General features: G+C 49.2%; 1 long non-coding RNA gene across 1 annotated transcript; it reads left to right on the plus strand.

The window, feature by feature from the left end:
• Positions 1-519: 519 nt before the first annotated feature.
• Positions 520-13,188, plus strand: LOC149916004 (uncharacterized). The gene is made up of 4 exons (XR_016470958.1): positions 520-752; positions 10,056-10,156; positions 11,731-11,848; positions 12,557-13,188. It is a non-coding gene; the product is annotated as an uncharacterized LOC149916004 (long non-coding RNA).
• Positions 13,189-19,740: the final 6,552 nt, after the last annotated feature.

Consider the following 19,740-nt stretch of genomic DNA (forward strand, 5'->3'; position numbering starts at 1 on the left):
ATTTTAATAAATCCCCAAACCACCATGTTTGTATCACACTTCCTTGAGTCTTTAGAGAAACTTTTGGGGCAGGCACGGAGAGTAGCTGGGGGGTGGGCACGCAGGTCTGTGCAGGCACTTTGGGACCACAGGCAGGGCTGGGGTAATGCAGGTGGCACAGGCTTGTGTTGCAGCAAACGTTGGTGGCTGTGGGGATCGGAGGGAAGCGAGTGCCAGAACGGCTGTGCTGAGGGCTGCTGTTGTGGTTTCAGTGCTGGAGCTCGTGGGTTGGAGAGGGGGAGGCGAACCAAAATATTTATACCATAAGATGTGCACTTTTTTTGAGCCGAAGCTTGGGCAGCATCCCAGCCCTTCCATATGTGCCTGTAGACACGGCTTTACCTGATTCTTCTCTCTCCCAGTGAGAGTGCAGCTCAGCTGCTCTGTTGCAGAGGCAGAAGCGGGCATCTCCTGTGCTGGATGCTGGGAGTGTGAAAGCTCTTCCCCTGCCCTCTTGTGCTCTTGGGTTCAGGACTGAAACATCACCCAAATGGAGATGGTGGGTTTGAGAGGACTGAAATTTCTCAGGATCCAGCCCCAGAGAGCTGCCGTGGGGTAAGGAAGAGCATGGAGCATTCCTTTTTCCTGTGGCTGGGATAAGCAACACCATGGGCTGGAAGTGCTGCAGAGTTAATCACAGCTGTGGGAGCTGAACAACACTGGTGTGCGTTGGAAAGGACCAGAATGACATCCCTGTCTCTTGAGCCTTTGAGGTGAGTCCTTCAGCCTATCTTGCATTCAGGCTACAGCAGCCTGGCAGCACTGACCCTCCCTGGACGCTGGGAGGGATGCTGAGCCCCTCTGCAGTGACACCTGTGCTGTTTGCCTTCCCCTCCTTCACAGTCTGAACACAGTACCCACGGCTCAGTCCCAGCCCAGGAACATCAGCCCCTTCCTATGCAGCAGCTGCTTCTGTGAGGGTCTCGTTTTGCAACTCTGCTGCAGAACAGCAGCGTTCAGTCTTCCAGTCTGCACACCAGAGATGGCCCCTCTTCTCCTCCCTCTGACAAGATTTAAGATGGTCACGGATAACTGCTTTTCATTATAGTTGTGCTCATAAATCCTTCCTGCATCCCCTTTTGGACAGGCTTCTACCATCAGCCACACTGCCCACGTTCTCTGCAGTGGCGGGGGCTCCTCTGCTCCCCATTTCCCCATCCCTGCCCTCACCCCAGTGCCTGCCCCCATTTCCACGTGCAGCCTCTGCTCTCCATCATTTGATATCTCCTCCCTCTCATTTCCCCAGTGACAGGACAAACTCTGCAGGAGCAAAAGCACTTGCTATGCAATTTTCCTGCCAGTGCTCATGCAGTTTCCCACTGCACCTCCGCCCACCCCATAGTGACCGATGCCCATGAGTTCTCCTCTCCAAGCTCTGATCTCGCAAGTCCCATTGCACCAGGGCTGCTCATCTAGGCAAGGCACAGCTCATGCTTCATCAGCCCTGGGGTTTTGAATGATATCTGCTGCTTTCTTCCAATTCCCAGCTCATTTATGTCATGTTTTTGGCTCTGGCTACCCAGTAGTATTGATCGGACTTCTTATGCTATGAGGGCTCTTCCTCTATTTCTTTACAATGCAAGACACATTTCTGTGGTACAAGAACTACAAACTGGAAAAAGAAAGAAAGAATGAAAAGAAAACATCACATAAAACCAGACCTTATGTCCTACTCCTCTAATTGCCTGTGAGCAGAGATGCAATTAAATATTTGTCAAAGCTTCTTATTTCATGTTAAGAACACTGCTTTTGGCAGCCCTCTGGCCCTAAATGCGTGAACGATGTGATTTGAGTGTGTGGAGGAGCCCACAATGGTTTTCTCATCCCATGAGAGCTTAAAAACCCTGCTTCTTCCTTTTCTCTGGAAGCAGAAGGGTACAGACCAGTGGTGGGAGTTTTACTGCCATGAGGATTGCCTGCTCTATTCATAGGATTGTGAAATCATAGAACAGCTTAGGTTGGAAGGGACCTTAAAGATCATCAAGCTCCAGCCCCCCACTTTGCCTAAGAGAAATATATGCTTTTGGTTTGCAGAGGTGGCAGTAGGACCCCTGCAGGCCTTCTAAGAGCCAGCTGTAGAAAATCAGTGTTGGTGAAGGGGCTGATGTATTGCATCTGCTGCTTGAGCATCAGGAGGAAGCAGAGTGGATAGCAGGGGAGGTGGGACAGCTGGGAGTCAAGGAGAAGGGATTCACAGGAGGAAGCCACTGCATAGCCATTGCTTTGGGATTTCTGCCCATAGAGTGGGGTCAGGGCTGGTGGTGAGTCTGTGGCCACCAATATCTGAAATGCAACTGAGTCAGTGGAGGGAGAGGCTGGTGCTTCCAGGAGAAGATCTCCCAGGAGCTGTGGTGGGAAGACCTGCCTTCCTGGTCTGTATGGGGAGCGCAGTCTCACCTACTCAGCTTGTAGCCTCTCCCTGCCAAAATGTTTGAGTGTGGGGTATGGATACCTGCCAGACAAATTTGAGTGCAGCTCTCTGTAATGGCCAAACAGCCACAGGAGATGGAGTGGGGCTTGCTCACCATCTGTCTGAGCTTGTAGCAGGGCTGTGATGCTGGGTCTGGACACAGCTGAGCCTGGGGGTGATGCTGCAGGGCTAAGCCCCCAGGAGCTGGGATCTGTGTGTGTGTGATGTTGCAGCAGCAGCAAAGGTAAAAGCACCACACCAAGCACTGCTTCTTGCCAGTGCCAACCTGGGCATGGAGCTGCTTGGACTGCCAAACTGAGAATGGAGAGGGGTCCTGTGTTCAGTGGGTGCCAGTTTGGAAGGAAAGCACAGCTCCTGGGCCAGTTTTCTGCTCCATTTGGTTTCCCTGTGGCTTGATGGGGATGTTAAATGGCAGGCGTTATGTGCCAAGCTTAGGCATCTCATCCCCGTGTGGAGGAGCTGATGAAGAGCTGTTCTCAGGCATGGATGCAGATATAATCATTATTGGAGCTGACTGTAGTTGTGGGGGAGATGGCAGTGAGGAACAGCCAGCATTCATTGCAGGAGCTCACAGCCCAGCCATGGGGTGTCTGGGCAGGAGACAGAGGGCTTGATTTGTGGGCTGCGGCATGCGGGGGAGAAAATTCTTTTGCAGATAGACTGTGCCTTGCTGAGCCCCAGGTGGGTCATACCCTCAGCTGTACATCCTGGGGTGGCGGAGAAGGGAACTGTGCATCTCTGCTGTGCCCACAATCCATCCCCAGGCTGTGCCTGCTCACAGCAGGCGCACTTCAAACACGGTCCGTTTCCCCTGCGCTTGTCTGCTCATTGAGTGGATTTCCAATAACATCACTGCAGGTCTTGAGCAAAGTTTTCAAAGTTAATCCTCCTGCACATAATCACCAGAGAAAGCCTTGTTTTAGCAAGGCACTGCCTTACGCTTGTTAGGAGGTGAACGGCAGCAGCTGTCACTGAATAATCGTTCTCATTAACTCATCTTTGTACCTTCTTTTGCTTGATGAAACCCTCTCTCCAAAACACAGCCTTGAGGGCTGCTCAAAAACAAAGCAGACAAACAAAGCTAGCTAGCAAAGCAAATGAGGACAAATGGGAAGGCTAAACATTCTTCTACTTTCTCTTTCTTTTTGTCCCATAGAAAACGTGGAGGGAAAATGTGCCCTGGTTTCTGGTTCCTGCCCTCGGTAGGGCAGCCCACCAACGGTACCATGTGGAGGGCATGGCCCAGGTGTAGCACTGGATCCAAGGACCAGAGGTAATGGCTTTGTTGCACCAAGGGAGGTTCAGGTTGGATACTAGGAAAAAGTCCTTCTTGGAGTGATGAGACATTGGAACAGGCTGCTCAGGGAGGTGGTGGAGTCACTGTTCCTTGGAGGTGTTCAAGAGACATCTGGATATGGTATTTGTGGATGTGGTTTAGTGAGGATGAGGTGATGGATGGACGTTGTGATCTAGTGGCGTTTTCCAATCTTAATGATACTATAATAATGGAGAGAGCAAAGAGGCTTGGGTGCTAGATGGGTATCTGTGTGAGCAGTGCTGTGGGAGCAGAAGGGTCCTCTGCTGTCCCAAGTTACAGATGGTTTCTGGGCATTTACATCACTCTGGAGACTGTTCTCTCTGCCAGTCCTCAGTCTTTTAGGGAAGCAGGATACCTGGGAGCCCACTGTGAGATGAAGAGCTCTCTGCCTCCTCCTGCTCTTCTCCCTGCCTCTCTCTGGGATGCTGAGCATTTCTGGTTTCTCTTTGACCAATGGTCTCCTGCTGACAAGGAGCATACGGCCAGGGAGGGTGCAGAGGGAAAAGTCATAGATTATCCTTAATTGAGTAGAACAGATGGAGCTGACCTTCAGGGAACAAAGCCATGAATCTTCAGACAATGGACTGAGTGCCACATGGATTTACTGTCCTCTGGCTTTAAAGGCCTGACCTCCACCACCCCTCTCCCACTACTACAGGAGAAGAAGGACAAGGAGGATCTGCCTGGGGATGCCCTGATTTACATGTGTCTCCTGGCACACAGGAGCTTTCATGCATGTTTTCCTTGCGAGCTCAGGGTCCCAAATGCCTTGATGTCTTTGAAACAGGGTGCTGTGCTTCTGCCTTTCCCTGGGCTCAGTCAGCCCTTGAGGTGGCTGGGATTGGTGGGCAAGGCTGGCTGCTGGGCTCCAGGGCTCATGCTGTATGGGGAGGGATGAGAGATCGAATGTGACGGAAGGGTCTTTCTGTGCAGTTTCCTCTTCTGCAGTGCCAGTAGTCACCAAGAATGTGTTGTTGATGCAGGAGGATTCGTATCAGATGCTCGGTCACTCTGAATCAGCACGGCTGTGTTGATTTGTACCAGCTGCAGCCCGGCCCCCCCTGCAGACATTTGGTTGTGCTCAGTGCTTAGGAACCAAGAGTAGGCACAAGTAGGAAGGAGGGGGAAGGAAAAAAAAAAAAAAAAAAAAGCTTTGCTGCCTAAGAGCAGCTCTGTGAATATCAGACAGCTCCTATGGGCAAAGCCAGATGTATGGCTGTGGTCTGTTGGGCTAGCTTTTCAAAGGAAGAACAAGGGTGTTTGTCTTAGGGTGTGGGAATGGCATTATTGCATCCTACAGGAGATGCTGGGACCAGGGGAGCTGTATGTGGGTGTGGATTTGGTGGGCATCTCCTCTCTGTTCTTCCTCGGGACACAAATGGATCCTGCGAAAGAAGAGAGAAATTCCCTGCGCTGCCAAAACCCATCTCCTGCAGGAGGAAGGCGAGGCCTCCAGAGGGCAGCACTGCTGGCTTGGTTGTAGGCAAGGGGAGAACGCCTGGCAGCTCCGCGCTTTTCCATCTGCGTAATGGAGTGTTTGGGAGGGAGAGGAGATGGAGAGTGACAGCCCGACCCTCTGGGTGATGAGTGTCTGCGCATAGAAGCTACTGAACGCAAAGAGCCGAGGGAACGCGGGCTGCTCGGCCGTGCTGAGGGGCTTCTGAAGGCAGGAGCTCTGTCCCAACCCTCTCCTGCCTTGGACTGCTCCACGAGGTGCCTCAGGACACGACTTTGCCCTATGTTACCTCTGCAGTACAGAGAAAGAAGTTTAGCAGAGAGATGAGTGATGAGCTCACGTGGGGATGAGCTCTGTGTCCTGGAGCTCCAGCTCTGTCCAGAGACCTGCACCATTTGAGTACCCTTCTACCACATTTGTAGTCCTTACATGCTAATCTTGTACCACCCAGTGCTTGGAAGAACAGTGGTCAGCAAGGTGCTGCAGAAGCTTCTGGCATTTTGACACCGGGTGCTTCAGACTTAGGCACTAACCAACTCTTTCCTCCTGCTGTCACGTCCCTCAGGTCCTGTTTACACTTCCAGGCACAGCTCTGCCTTTGCAAAGTGATTTAATGCTGCAGCACCTGGGGCACTGCAAAGCAGCTCCAAGGACCAGGGCAGAGTGGACCTGGCTGATGGAGCTGCTCTGTGGCATGCAGGGAGACAGCTTTGTGGTGTTTATTCTTTTTGTGTCCTGGGCTTCTGCCACAGCCACGTGTATGTGCTAACTGTAACATGAAAGTGAAGCTCCAAAGGTCCTCTGCTCCTGAAGGCTTTGTTCCATCATGAGGATGGTTCTGAACAGAGAGTAACAGGTGCTGAGAGCTCTCCCAGCAGTGATCTGACATCCGAGAATCTCGAGCCCTGTTGCTGTGCTGGGGGATCTCCCCACATCTCGCTGATCTTCTGGCACCAGAATGCATCCTCTATGGCAGTGTTTGAAACCCAGCCCCATCAGCCCCATCGTGTGACACACAGAGTGGTGCATGGAGGATGCTCACTAGGGGAAATTCCTCCTGAGAGAAGGAAGAATGTCGTCTTCAAAAGAAATGTTCAAGAGAAACAAGCTGGGGATCCTTCTGCAAATTGCTCCTCTTTGAGTAATTTGGATCCTTGTGTATTTCTTATGGGTTTACCCAGACTCTATGTTATAACTATGCATTCAATTGGGAACTTCTGGGTTAAATATTCCAAGTGGTTTCTATATTCCTTTTGCAACTAGGAACTTCAGTCACATCCTAAATCATTATTATTGGTGGATCTGCCCAGCTTTTTGCTCATTTCTTCCATTTTCATTTGATGGCTGCCACCAAAGGCATTTCCCCAGGGAAGACCTCTCCTTCCCAATTTGTGACCCCAGTGACCCTGCAGCACACCACAAATTGTCTGAAGAGTCACTCGAGGTGTTCCTTAATGGTATCCTTTGCCCAGTCAGTGGTGGGCACCTCTTTCAGTAATTTGCACCTCATTCTTCCCTATGTAGTTCTGTTGATCTGGTTATACTTTAGGTCTACTCTCATTGTTAGTGCTATTATAGGTTCATAGAATTGAGTTGGAAGGGACCCTTAAATGCCACCTGGTCCAACCCCCCTGCAATGAGCAGGGATACCTACAGCTCCATCAGGTGCTCAGAGCCCCATCCAGCCTGACCTTGTTTCTCTCCAGGGATGGAGCACCACCACCTCTCTGGGCAACCTGTGCCAGTGCCTCACCATCCTGATTGTAAAAACTTTTTCCTTTATAACAAGTCTAAATCTCTGTTAGTTTGAAACCATTTTCTCTCACCCTGTCACAACAGACCCCACTAAAGAGCCTGTCCCCTTCTTTCTTACAGCCTCCCTTTAGTTGCTAAAAGGTTGCTGTTAGGATTAAATCTGCTTTTTCCACCCAGATCTTGCTGAAGGAACAGATGTGATCTCACATGAGTGTAATCTTGCCAGCAAATAAGGTACTGCTATTCTCATTCCTGTTATGCTTTTTGCCTGTTATCTTGGCATTGTACAAACTTGTAACTCAGAGTTCCCTGAAGAGTTAAAGCAAGCATGACAAATGAAGGCTTGGGAGCGAGGATGCAGCATGCTTGAGTGAGGTTTTTGTATGTGGTGGCATGTGTGTAAATTCAGTGGAAAATGATGAACAATTGGGAGTAATACTACATTTTCAATTATGTCATATTTCTCAAAACATACATATAAAATAATAAACTCATAGCGATCTCGGCTGAAATGATTGGCCTTAGAAGAAGTTATTAATTCTTAATCACTTGCATCATGTAATATGCCTTGTGACCGCTTGTTCTGTTTGAGGGAGATGAGAGAGCAGGCAGTGAGGCAGTATGAAAGCATGTCCCCAGCAGAGGATACCGAGAGCTGCTGTGCCAGGCTGAATTTGGGAGGATAAAGCTTCACAGCAGAGAGCTAAAAGGGAAATACTGATAGGGAAGCACTGATAAACTGAGCTATTCTGGATGTAATGGAACGTAGCCATGGGATTGTGTCCTGGTTCTGAGGTTGCTCTGCGGTGGGAAAGTGCAAGTGAGCTCCTTCTCCAGTCCAATTTGAGTGACTTGGACAATGATGTGTGGTGGTGGCTTGCAGAAACTGCAGAGGTGAGCAGAGTTCAGTGTGGGACCGAAGGGGGCTGTGTACTGGGGGCTGTCGTGGGGAGCTGGCTCTGGGGCTGGTGGGCAGCACAGCTTGTGTTTTCTTCACCCACACATGGGGACACGTGGGTACTTGCTGAGATGTAGGAGGAGATGGAGGAGCAGAGGAAGGTAAGGGGAGTGGAGGTGGAGAAGTTTTCCAGTTTGGAATATCATTTTAAAGTTTAAAAAAAGAAAACTAAAATTCCCCTGTTGGGAAACCCCTTGGAGGATATCAGAAAATGAGGCCAAGCAGAGTTTCTTTGGATCCTGTGGAATTTAACACAGATTTGTCATCTAGCTGTCAAACCCACTGGAAATGTCTCACTCTCTATTAATAGTTTCATAGATTTTAGAGATTTTCTGGCTCAAAGGACCATTCTGTTCATCTCTTCTGACTTCTTGCATAAAGTGGGCTGCTCCTGTATCAAGCTCATCCATTCCAGCCAAACACAAGTGTATCTTTCAGAAGGATCTCCACTGAGACTTAAACACTTCCAGGCACGGCGAATCCAATTCTTGCAGAGGCTAATTGCTCTCACAATTAACCATGTCTTTCTGAACACATCCAGCCTTCCAGCTGCAGCCTTTGATCTTGCAGGCAGGGATTCAGCTGGGTTAAACAGCCCTTAATCGTGAGGTTCCCTGTCTGGGGATTTGTTCACTTCACAGAATCACAGAATGGTTGGGTTGGAAGGAACCTTAAAGTCTATCCAGTCCCAACCCCTGCCATGGGCTGCTTGCTCCTCTCCAGCTCAGGCTGCCCAGGGCCCCATCCCACCTGGCCTTGAGCACCTCCAGGGATGGGGCATCCACAGCTATCTGGGCAGCCTGTGCTGTAGTTCCCCTCTCAGCAGCATATGGCTGTACGTGCACCACTGTGTGTAGTTGTGTGTAGCAGATATGTGGTTATGTGCATAGAAATGTGTGCTCTGTGGTGTGAAAGAGCCCATCTGCCTCACAGGTAGGTGCACATCAATCCCACCCCCATTTGTTGGTGACCTGAGGCCTCTGCCCTTTCCTCTCCCTCTGCAGCTGGGGAGGTGTGGGAGCTGTTACAAGAGGTGGCATGGTGCTGAGCTCTCCTCCCCACTGTTTTCCAGGGTACCAGCTCCAGAGACTTGTGCCAGACCTCATAATTAAGAGCCCGTAAAACCTTCCCCTTGCTGCCATGGCTTCTCCATGTGGCATACTGCAGCTGCGTGATTTAGAAGTGTTATTGGGGCTGGGACGTTTTTATGAGATGCTGCTTTCACACTCCGTCGCTTGAGAAGCCCAGGCTGCCTTAATTAAAGACCTGGAGGGACACAACTCCTGGACAGGCGAGGGGTGCCTCTGCAGCACTGTCATCCAGCTCCCTTAGGGGCCTGGGTGCTCCTAAGGACCACTGCCCCAGGACCTCGACTTCCCCCTCTGCCCCAAGCAGCCCAAGGACAGGGTCAGTGCCTATGGGGGGAGAAGGACGCATCTGTAGTGCAGGATTAGTTTTCATGGCTCGTCTTCTTAAAGCACCTGCAGCATCGCGCTGCTCGTGCCTGGGGTTAATCCATCATGAGACAAGTCTCCTTCCTGTGCTGGGCTGTACGTTACAGTGATTGTCCTTGGAGCCTGGGTCGTTTGGATGCGTGACTCCAGCAGAAGTGAGACCCAACGGGAAATGAATGTAGCTATGGGCTGGCGTGGAACTGCTCAGCCTCTTGGTTTAATGTAGCAGCTATATTTTCTCCAAATTAAAATGTATTCCAATATAAGCCGTACCTCTCTTTGTCTCTTCTGCCAGCTGAATGCTCTGGTGCATAAAAATCTGCACATGGGCTGCACTTAATAAGTGCTAACAATCATGTGCTAATTCTGTTAAATTTCTTGAGACTAACAGCTAAGATAACATGTTCAGTGCTTAGATGATGACAGAAATTCATATTTTTCAGAAAAAGAAACAAATCTAATCCATCCTTTCTGATGGAGAACTTCATGAATTGCACCATCTCAAAATGCTCTTTAGTCATTAAATCTAATTACTGAAGCTGGTTACATCCAAATTTACATTTGCAACCGCAAGAGCAAGAAATCAAGATATTCCAATAACTATGTGAATGTACCAATGTTGTTAACTCTTCTTCTCCCCACAGAAGCAGTGTGAGCTGGAAGGACAGACCTGAGCAGCCCTGTGCGGGAGGAGGTGCCCTGCTTGCTAATTGCCAAGCAGGTATGAGCCGCTGGCTTGGCTTCGGTAATGAAGCATCTTCTTTTAGTTTATTAAGAGTGGGTTAGAGGTGATGTGATAATGGTCCAGAATTACCTACATGCAGGGGGAGGCTTCTGGGAGACTCTTTAATCTCTTAGACAAGAGCACGGTGAGACTGGAGAGTTAGCCAGAAGAAAGGTTAAAGGTATACATGCAACGTGAGTTTAATTATCCAGAGGAGCAGCTCTCTGAGGGTGACGTCTGCTGTTTTCAACTTATTTTGGGGAAGTGATGCAGCTCAAGGAGCTGTGGCATTGCTGCCGGTGGGCACCTCTGAGCCCATCTCAGTTCCCAAGCCTCCCATGGGGCAGCGTGTTGTATATCTGTCCCAAGGCTTTGCACAATTGCTTTATTTTCAGCTTCCTGCTTGGTGCATGGTTCATAAGGGTTCCTGGGAATTTATGGTAGCCTGGGAAGAGCTGGTGAGTCAGGAGGCAGCCAGTCATTAATTCCCAGTAATGCCTTGGACTGAGTTCATTACTGTTATCAGAAGATGAAATGATGTGGAAAGTAGATTTATTTATTTTTCCGAGGCTGATGCAGTTTGCTGTTGGAAGACACTGCTCTGGGGAAAAGCAGTGCCAGGATATTGGCAAGCGAGGAGCCCCGAATCCTCTTGCAGCAGTTTGTTCGGCGCAGAACTGTTTGCTCTGTTGAAACAAGAGGTTGTATCAAGGTCACCCCAATGAGATTCAGCTTTGCAGCCTCTATGAAAGCAGAGCTCAGTGTCCTCGTAGATCTTTTTTACTCCCCTCTATACGTAACAGGCAGGTCTAGCAAGCTCCTGCAGAAGAAATAAAAGGTTTGCAGAATGGGACTGTTATATGACCAGCTCTAAAGGGCCACTCTGCATCACAAACCGCTCTGTGTGCCGTCACACTGGGCTCAGAAAGTTGATCTTGGCTTTAACTTCATTCCTTTCCTGCAACTTAAAGCAGGCAGAGTGTGTCCTGGTTGCCCTCCCCGTCCCCGCTGATGCCATGGAGAGGAAGCAGGATGCACCCAGCCCCCAGAGCACAGCGGGGCTGGCCCAAATGCTGACGGGGAAGGGGATGAATGCAAACCCTGTCAGCGCTGGAGGAGGGACGGGAGCACTGATCCAGGCTGGAGGCTGGGCAAATAGAGACACTGATCATCAGAGAGTTCTACAGGGATAATAGAGAACATCATAATAAATGGCCATGAATATTTCATGGCAGGGGTGGCACTGATATGATGTATCATAGAGGAGCAATGGGGTTTTTCAGCATTCAGATGCAAATGGAGAATGTGCTCTATTTTTTAAAGGTTTCTCCCCAGACATGCTATGTTTTCTGAAAATCAGATTGACTGGGAGAGTTTGATATGAGAAACAACTTCAGGGCTTTGGTTTGTTAAAAATGAGACAAAAATAGTGCAAGCAGTATCAGAAGTTTGTCGGTGCCAGAGATTAAAAACCCAGTAGATCGGGTAGCCCATCTCCTTTAATCAAGGGACCCAGGTGGGAGTCACCAAAGGGAAATCTGCCACATCACTGTCCTTGGAGCTGCAAATTGAAGCTGAATTCTCCTTTTTCCTAGTGGCAGCCTCTCCACACTTGGACTTTGAGGCATGGGATGACAGTGGCACAGTGTTGGTACCTGGGAGAGGACATGGGAGCCAGGGCCCAGATCCTCCTTTGCCACTGACTGCTTTCTGGTATGTGTTGAAGCTTGCTTGGGATCAGTCTGGGGCAGGCAGCAAAGGAACCTCCTTTCTGGAGGGGACTAGTTGAAACTCACGTATTGGGTTTGCTTTGGTGGAACAAATTCATCTGCAGGGATGTTCAGTCCAGCTTTTCTTTGCCGTGATGATGGTACACACAGGGGTGCCTGTCTGGGTGTGGTTACCCTGTGCTGGGGAGAGCCTGCAGGAGCCAGACCCACATTCCATACTGCAGCCAAAGGAGGTTTATTTCTTGGTGTTGGCTTCCTTCTGGCATATGTTTGTGAATGAGCACAAGCATGTTTCGGGGCAAGTGTTTGCTAATATATGATTTATTGTTAGCCTTACATCTCTGTGCCATCCCATACACAGGAGTGCACACACACAGATGAGTACAGGCAAGTGCACACAGCTGCCAAGGATGAGGCTTTGTCCCCATCCAGCAGCAAGGGGGAGGACTGACAGCCCTGTTTCCTTTCCCTTACTGATGTATATCATATAGCACTTACCCACTCTACAAACATCTTCTGCATGTTTGTCCAGGTGGAAACCCTGTCAACCTTGCTTGTAATTAATGCCCTCAGGTCCCCAGACTCTTAACAAAACAATGTGCATTGTATGTTCACAAGTTTTCTTGTTGAAAAAACAGTTTCTATCAGCTTGTCTGCTACCTCTTTCCGTCTAATGTATTTTTTGACACAGGTGGCAAAGTTGTGATTTAAGATGAGAGATGGGGCAAGAGGAAGGATGTCTTTGTGGCTGTGCAATGGAGCAGGTGTGAAGGAGGTGAGTTGCAGTCTGTCTCCTGTAGCCCCTCCATCCTTCTGCATATGCTATTACAAATACCCCACCACTGTTTCTCCTGTGTTTGTAAATTGCCAGTGAACCCACAGTGATTCCCTTGAGTTTCTCACTTGGCTCCTGTAAAGAAGGTCTTCTCCTCCCCATTTTCATTTCACTTCTGGTCAGGTCACAGCACCCGAGGCATCAACGCGCCAGTGAGCAAACAGGTTGCAGCCATCAGCAGAGCAAATTGGCAAACCTCAGCTGATGTGTTCGTCCAGATGGCATCTAAGCATAGCAGGGCCCAGCAAACTCCAAGTACTGTTCCAGAGGAAAAAAAAGAGGGAAAAAATGAAAGAAAAAACATAGATTAAATGCACTTGTTTCTTTAAATCTGAGCCTGAGTGGTGCTGTGAGCTAATTCTTTGCAAGCTGGGTGTTGTCAGTTGATGAAAACTCTTCCATAAAGGTGTAAAGCTCACTTGCTGGATGAGAAATATTTCTTCTTCTTGGAGAGTGCTGATGATGTGCCTCGATCAGCCAAAATGGGGCTGATTTTAATGTGCTTTACTATAAAGCAGTCATTACATCTCTCTTTAGGATTCAAACGAACATTTCTTCCATATTTCAGTTGTGCTGAACTGGCTTTGCAAAGACCCCTGCAGGCATTTGCTCAGGAACTGGTGAAATTACCCTGCCTAATGGCCTCCAGAAGTGAATGTACCCAAGCAGAAAGTGTGCCACACAGATCCCAGGAGCTGTGCAGAGTGAACGGCACGTTGGTTTCTGTGCCAGTCTCAAGGTAGCAGCTGAAGCATAAACTGGGGAGAGAAAATGTCTTAATATGCTCATCCTCTTTATTGTTTTGTTTTCGGGCTTTTGTTGTTAATTTATCTGTCGGTGCCCCTCCTGGAAAATGTACGGATGGGAGAAGGAGCATTTGTCCATTTGTTCCATCTGCTGTGTTAGCACCTGGGGTTAGCAGGGCTGGGGCTGCCATTGGCATGATGCTGAGGGACCCAGGGCTGTGGCAGGTAGTGAAGCAGCTGTGAGAGCAGGGGACACCCTTCTGCTGCCTCTGTTGGGATTAAACCCACAGATGCTGGCCACAAACGCCTGTCAGCTGGACTGGCACTTTCTGACTGAGCCTCTCCTCCTGTCCCGCTGCAGGGAGAAGAGCTGTCTGTGGGCTGAGCACAAACTCAGATTTCCTTTGTCCGAGTGTAGCAAGAAAAACAACCTGCATCAGCTCCCAAATAGCAGAGCTCCAGGTAGTATTTTCTGCAAAATTTGGATCAAATCAGACAACAGATTTCTGAATTAAGTCTCCCCAGGCACAGAGTTATAGTTAGGAACACTTGGGAGCACTTACATGTTCTGCTTTCTCACTCAGAAAACAATGGGGAAGAGAAGGAGAAAGGCTGGTAACCAACCAACATCTTGTCACCAACTGCACAACAGCTCCAGGGGACCCCACACTGCAGACAGGGGGTCTGAAGGCTATGAAGAGCATTGTGGTTCTCACGTTTCCTCCAGTGCAAGAGCTTCTGCTGGGAGCTCCAGAAGGTTAACTGTGAGTTACAGATCTTCATAATTAACATCTTTATCTTTACACTTGGAGATTTCGTGGCTTAGGGTCTTTTAGGTTTGGCAGGTGCTATTGTACATGATAGAGAAGGAGGTGTGATGAAGTGCCATTAGAACAAGGTTGGACTGATTGGGAGCTCCATCACTAAATGTCTTCATCTTCTCCCTGCATCGGTTTAGCCAAATAACTTTGAGTTACTGTGGACCACTGGGATTTGCTCTCCATATGTTTACAGTGGGTAGCTGTAAAAGGAGACATCACTTTCATTTGTCCTGTTTTAAACACAAATGAAGCACTTCTCTTCTAAAAGCGTTTTAAGATGGATTAATTAGCAAGCAGGAGAACAAACACCAGTTTAGAGCTTTGTGAATCTGTTTATGCTTCCCTCAGGACCCTTCCTCTCTCCCATCCCATTTCTCCTGCTTCCCTTGCATTTTATGACCCTGAGCTGGTGAATCACATCCAGGCCAGTGCTTGCACCACACGTAGGTAGTGGTGTGATCTTGTGCAATAAATGTGTGTGATGGAAGCGCCTTCAGCCCTGCTGCATCGCCCTGGGCTGCGAGCGCTCAGCTCATGGGTTTGTTATTTATCTTGGCGAGCTGCGCTCAAAGCTGAGGAACTGACTTCGTGGCCCTGAATTATTGCACCAAACGTGTGTGTGAGGACCCGCGTTTCAGCAGTGACTGATATGAATAGGTCTGCCTGCAGCTAAAAATAGAAAACGCGGGGCAGGCTTCCTGGCAGAGCTGTAGTAACTTCTAATAGAAGATGGCTCGGCAGCAGTTCCCATGGCAAAGCTCCCTCTGAGGCTCTGGGAAGGCTGCCGTGCGCACTTGAGCCAGTATTAAACAACAGAGATTTCTGCTGGCAACTGTCTTGCGAGGCACAAAGGCCAATATTGAGTTCTGAAGTTTCCTTTTTCCCAGCACAGGGGTGTCTTGGCCTGGAGGAACGCATGCTTGACTTTGTATTGCTCTGTGCCTTAGTTTCCCCTCTGTGAGGCAATCTGGGTGCTGTGTGGATGTGTTCTAATTGTGCAGTGGAGACCTCATCCTGCTCCTAAAGAGCCCATCCAGCTCTGCAGCATCCTCCTTCACTTTCAATCCTCTGTGCAATGCCTTGCTCCTTCCCTGACTCTCAAATCTGGAGGAAAGATAAAGTTTCTCAGCACCCCTTTCTGTTCTGCTCCAACTATTGCTCCCTGGCTTGCAGTGAAGTGTTTCCTCCCTTGCAAGGCTGGACATGCCTGTCGGAGCTCTGTAAATCTGCAGCATGCTGAGGTTATTTCTCTGCTCATTAGGGCTTATTTGCTGTGAAAATCGGCTCCCTCCCCGCTCCCCAAGAGTACTTGTGCCATCAGTCATGACAATGGTTCATCTAAGCAATGCTCATTGCAGTGAGTGGCTCATTGTCCCCTGTGCTGGAGCATATGGTCTCCTGCCTTAACGCTGCCCCATGTGAAGGTTTTTGCATGAAGAGCAGCTGTGAGAAGGCTCAGTGGTTCTCCCAAGTGTAGTATCTTCACTACAGGAAGCTCACTGGGCAACTGCATGGCAAGAAGAGGAAGCAAGAAGGCAAAGACAGCTCTCAGTGTGGCCCTGCCCGTTGCAGAAGTGCAGCTGCCTCTGGGGCAGAGGGTAGCAGCAAGATGACGTGAGGCCGGGGAAGGCAGAGTGAGGACTTCTTGTCCACTGCCTCATGTTTGTGCCAAATCAAAGTGCTATGATCCTTTCATGCCTGCAGGATCATCCTACTCCTGCATCAACCAAAGCAATTCTGTAGGGTAGGACTCTGTTTCCCTGGAGCCAAAGGGAAGTGTGAGGTGGAAGGTTTCCTTGAGTTTACTGATAGTACAAGAGAGGAGTGCAAGCCTGTTGCTGATCTGGACTCTGTGGCCCTTGTCCCAGCACCTCCTTGGGGACAAGGCAGGAAGACAGGATGGTAATCTTAACTTCAAGGCAGAGTACAGAAGGAAAAAACATCCAGGTTCGGGTCAAATGAGCTGTCCAGGACACAGGTTGTCATGACTTTCTAGGTAAAACATCCCCCACCAAGTAATTCTTGGCTGGCTGCAGTGAGTAGTTGTGCTTGGGGCTTTTTAGGTGCCGAAGTTGCCACAGAGGGTTAGTGTGAGCTTGACAGCTAGGATCAGTTTGACTTTGGATGGAAAAGTCATCCTTCTCATTTAATTTTTTTTAGATGTATGATTTTCCTCCTCCTTGCATTGAGCTTGGATGCACAAGGTGTCCTGGGGCTGGCTATGGTTCAGGCATTGTCATGTTTGCAGGGTAGAAGTGAGGGCATGGTGGGTGCCAGGAGCTGCAGAGGGAGGAAGGGGCTGCTCAGGAGGGAATGCGGACGTACTGTGGTTAAAGGCAGTCCTTTACTTGGGATGGGAACACTCCCAGAACTTAGCTCTCCTGTCCTTGGAAGGCTTCTGGCAAGCCCCATGACAGTCAGTCTCCAATGCAAGCAGAGGCCTCCCTGGGTAAGCACAAAATCCTCCTGTAGGAAGGCTGTCACTTGGTGTTGTGCTTATGGTCCATCATTTGATGCGGTCTCTGCTGCATACATCTGAAAGGCGGGATAGAGCAGTGCTTGTGGCTGCCCATGAGCCCTGGTCACTTGCAGATCCACCCCGGAGCAGTCTTGCTTCCCAGAGTCCCTGCCGTGGGGGCTGGCTGATGAGTAAAGGCACAACCCTGCCCTGGCAGAGCAGACCATCCCCCAGCCGCTGCCTTGAAGGCTTGGCAGCATCCATAGGGCATGTTTTGATGTTGTTAGAGATCAGATGTGCTACTGAAGGAGCCTTCCTCGATCTGCTGTGATAATGGCTTTAGGACCGTGGTTGGCAATCACTGAGATGAAGGTATGCTGGGGGTTTTTAAGCTGTCTTTCCTCCAGTTTTGTTCTGTTTTTCCTCTTGCTGAGATCTTGCATCCTCTTGTTTCAGGGAGCTTTCCAGCCTGCCATTAATAGGATGTGATGGAGTAGATTTTTGTCCCAGCACCAATAATGTTAGCTCAAGATTGAGATTTCCAATGCTAAGCCAGTGCAGGATTCCTCTCAGTGTCTTCAAGTCCAGGAATGATAGAAGGGATGGGTTGCACAATGGAGAACCACTTATAGAGGTAAGACAGTGGAGCTGCAGATTCTTTTGGTGTTGTGGCTTGCAGCTGAGTTAGCATGCATTCCTGGGGTGCAGAGCACTCTGGTTCACTGTGAGACCCTTGTGGGACCTGGAGAAAATCACTTGTGTCTGAATTTTGCATCTGCAAAGGGTACTCTGAGCAGCTGACTGCCATGTGCCTGCACCGCTCTGTTCATGGCAGAAACAAGAAAGTCATGTTGGCTGCTGCTACTGCTGCTGGGAAAGGGGCTGGCAGATGCAGAATGGTGGCTGACCCCAGCCTATGGGCTATGTATGAGAACTACTGGATGAGACTGCCTGGAGAACCAGAGATGGGAGCTGGCTCACTAGATTTTCACCTATCTTCTCATAAACTAGAGGATCAGGCCCTTCCCTTCCCCAGTATATTTTCTTATGGTCTCTGTTCTTAAGCTTCTCAGCTATGCCAGGTAGTCCAGTGGCCATTTGTAGAAAAGAATCAAACTCTACGTGGGTGTGCTGTCCTCTACTAGGAAGATGAGGGCAGATGCAGGATGTCTTTGCTGCTTTAGCACTATTGTATCTACAGTGCGTTTGTATCCAAACTTATGGGAACTGGTTTCAGAAGAACAAACTTGAACCCATTAAAATGGATAGACTTTGAGTCCTTCAGACCTTTTGGTGGCTTTCATTCCTGCCTGTATGGTCAGTTTAAAGAAGGGCTGCTCTGCTGGAACATAAAAGTTCTAACTGAGGGATGGCCATAAAGTGTTTGTGAATGAAACTAGATGTTAAATAGCTGCCAGGATAAGAAAGGTCTGTGAGCTGAGCAGTGTTACTGCTACATGTAGATGAGCATTGAACTGGGCAGAGCCTTGGCTGTTTGCAGAGGAGTGGAGAGTTGATCATGCCAGCTGAATACATGGTCCACTGCATCCCCTTTTCTAGTGTGGAGAAAAATAGCTGAATGAATGGAGATGTGCAGGTGATCTGCAGTTCAGGGACTTGCTTTCTGTCTTGTGTGTATTTTTGGCATGTTTTGTTTTGTTTTTTATTGGTGAGCTCTGAAGGGATTTGGATGGTTGACTCTCTCCAGCCTGCTGGCCTTGGCAAGAAGGCTTTAGCTTCTCAGCACTGAGTAAGATAACTGTGCAAGCTCAAGTGTCTCAGCCAGCTTCGATGCAGAGCTGATTTATTGCTCAATAGAGCCATTGAGGAGCTGGAAATTGGATGTGATTTGTACTCAGGGCCAGTTCTGGCTTGCAGGGATGAATTCTGTTCAGAGAGTCACCTGTGACTCCTGCCTTCCGTGCCCTTCACTTCCAGAGAGAAGATAATACCAAAGCTTTCACAGTGACTTCCCCTTCTCATGGAGGGAGTTCCCACTGCTGCCCCCACATCTCCTGCCCACACAGGATTAGCCAGCCCAGGTATAATCTGTTCATCCCTACTGAACTGCTGAGAGATCCTGCAAAGACTGCTTTTAGGCAAAGAAAGCTCTTTGCTAATTCACAACACTAGGAAAAAAATGATTTAAAAAAAAAAAAAAAGAAAGAAAGAAAGAAAAAAGAAACTAGGGAGAATAATTGGCCGATTCCTGGCATCCTCGATGGCTGCTCTTAAGCAATTACGGGGACTCAGCAACACCCGTATCACAGCACGTTCTCAGAGATTAACCGTCTGCTCAGCTGGCAATTAAAGCTGGTTAAATGGGAAGCTGCCACTTAGTTTCGACTTTGTAGCGGCTGTTTTCACTTCTCCAAGTCAGGCTCCAGGCTCTGAAGGGAGGGGTGTGAATACGTGTGGGGAAGATTAAGTGTGAGCAGCCTTTCTTATGTTGGGAGAGAAAGGCTTGTGGATGTGATGGCTGGTGGGGAACTGAAACAGTGCTCTGGTTTCTTTGTTAAGCCCTGTGCCCCTTTTGCATTAGCTTTAGAAGAATGGACTGCTCCCCACTCTCATGTTGTCTCCTTCCCTAACTTTCCCTTCATCTTTCTCTGCAGCCCTGGGAAATGACTTAGCTTGCTCATGCCATCTGTGGAAGTACCAGTGCTACGTGTTGATGAGCAGACGTCATCACATGCAAACGGCTGAACTGAGTTGTGGGTTCATCTCTGCACAGGCTCCAGACTTCCTCACAGGGGTTGGAAGAGACCTCTGGGTATCATTAAGTCCAACCTGCTGCTAACGCAGGTTCCCTACAGCAGGTTGCATCCTGCTCAGGTCACCAGAGGTCACTGACATGGTGCTGTGGTACCAAGGAGGCTTGCAATGTTCCTACTTCTGGTGCTGTAGGGTGGCAAGCTCTCATCCCCAGGGTTCTGTGAGGATTAGGGTTTTCACTGCAGTAGCACCAAGCTCCTGCCTACCTCCTTTTGTGGGGCTGAAGGTCTCAGATAATGA

The sequence above is a fragment of the Phasianus colchicus genome, chromosome 14 (genome assembly GCF_987193195.1).
Source record: "Phasianus colchicus chromosome 14, bPhaCol1.hap1.1, whole genome shotgun sequence".
Classification (NCBI taxonomy): domain Eukaryota; kingdom Metazoa; phylum Chordata; class Aves; order Galliformes; family Phasianidae; genus Phasianus; species Phasianus colchicus.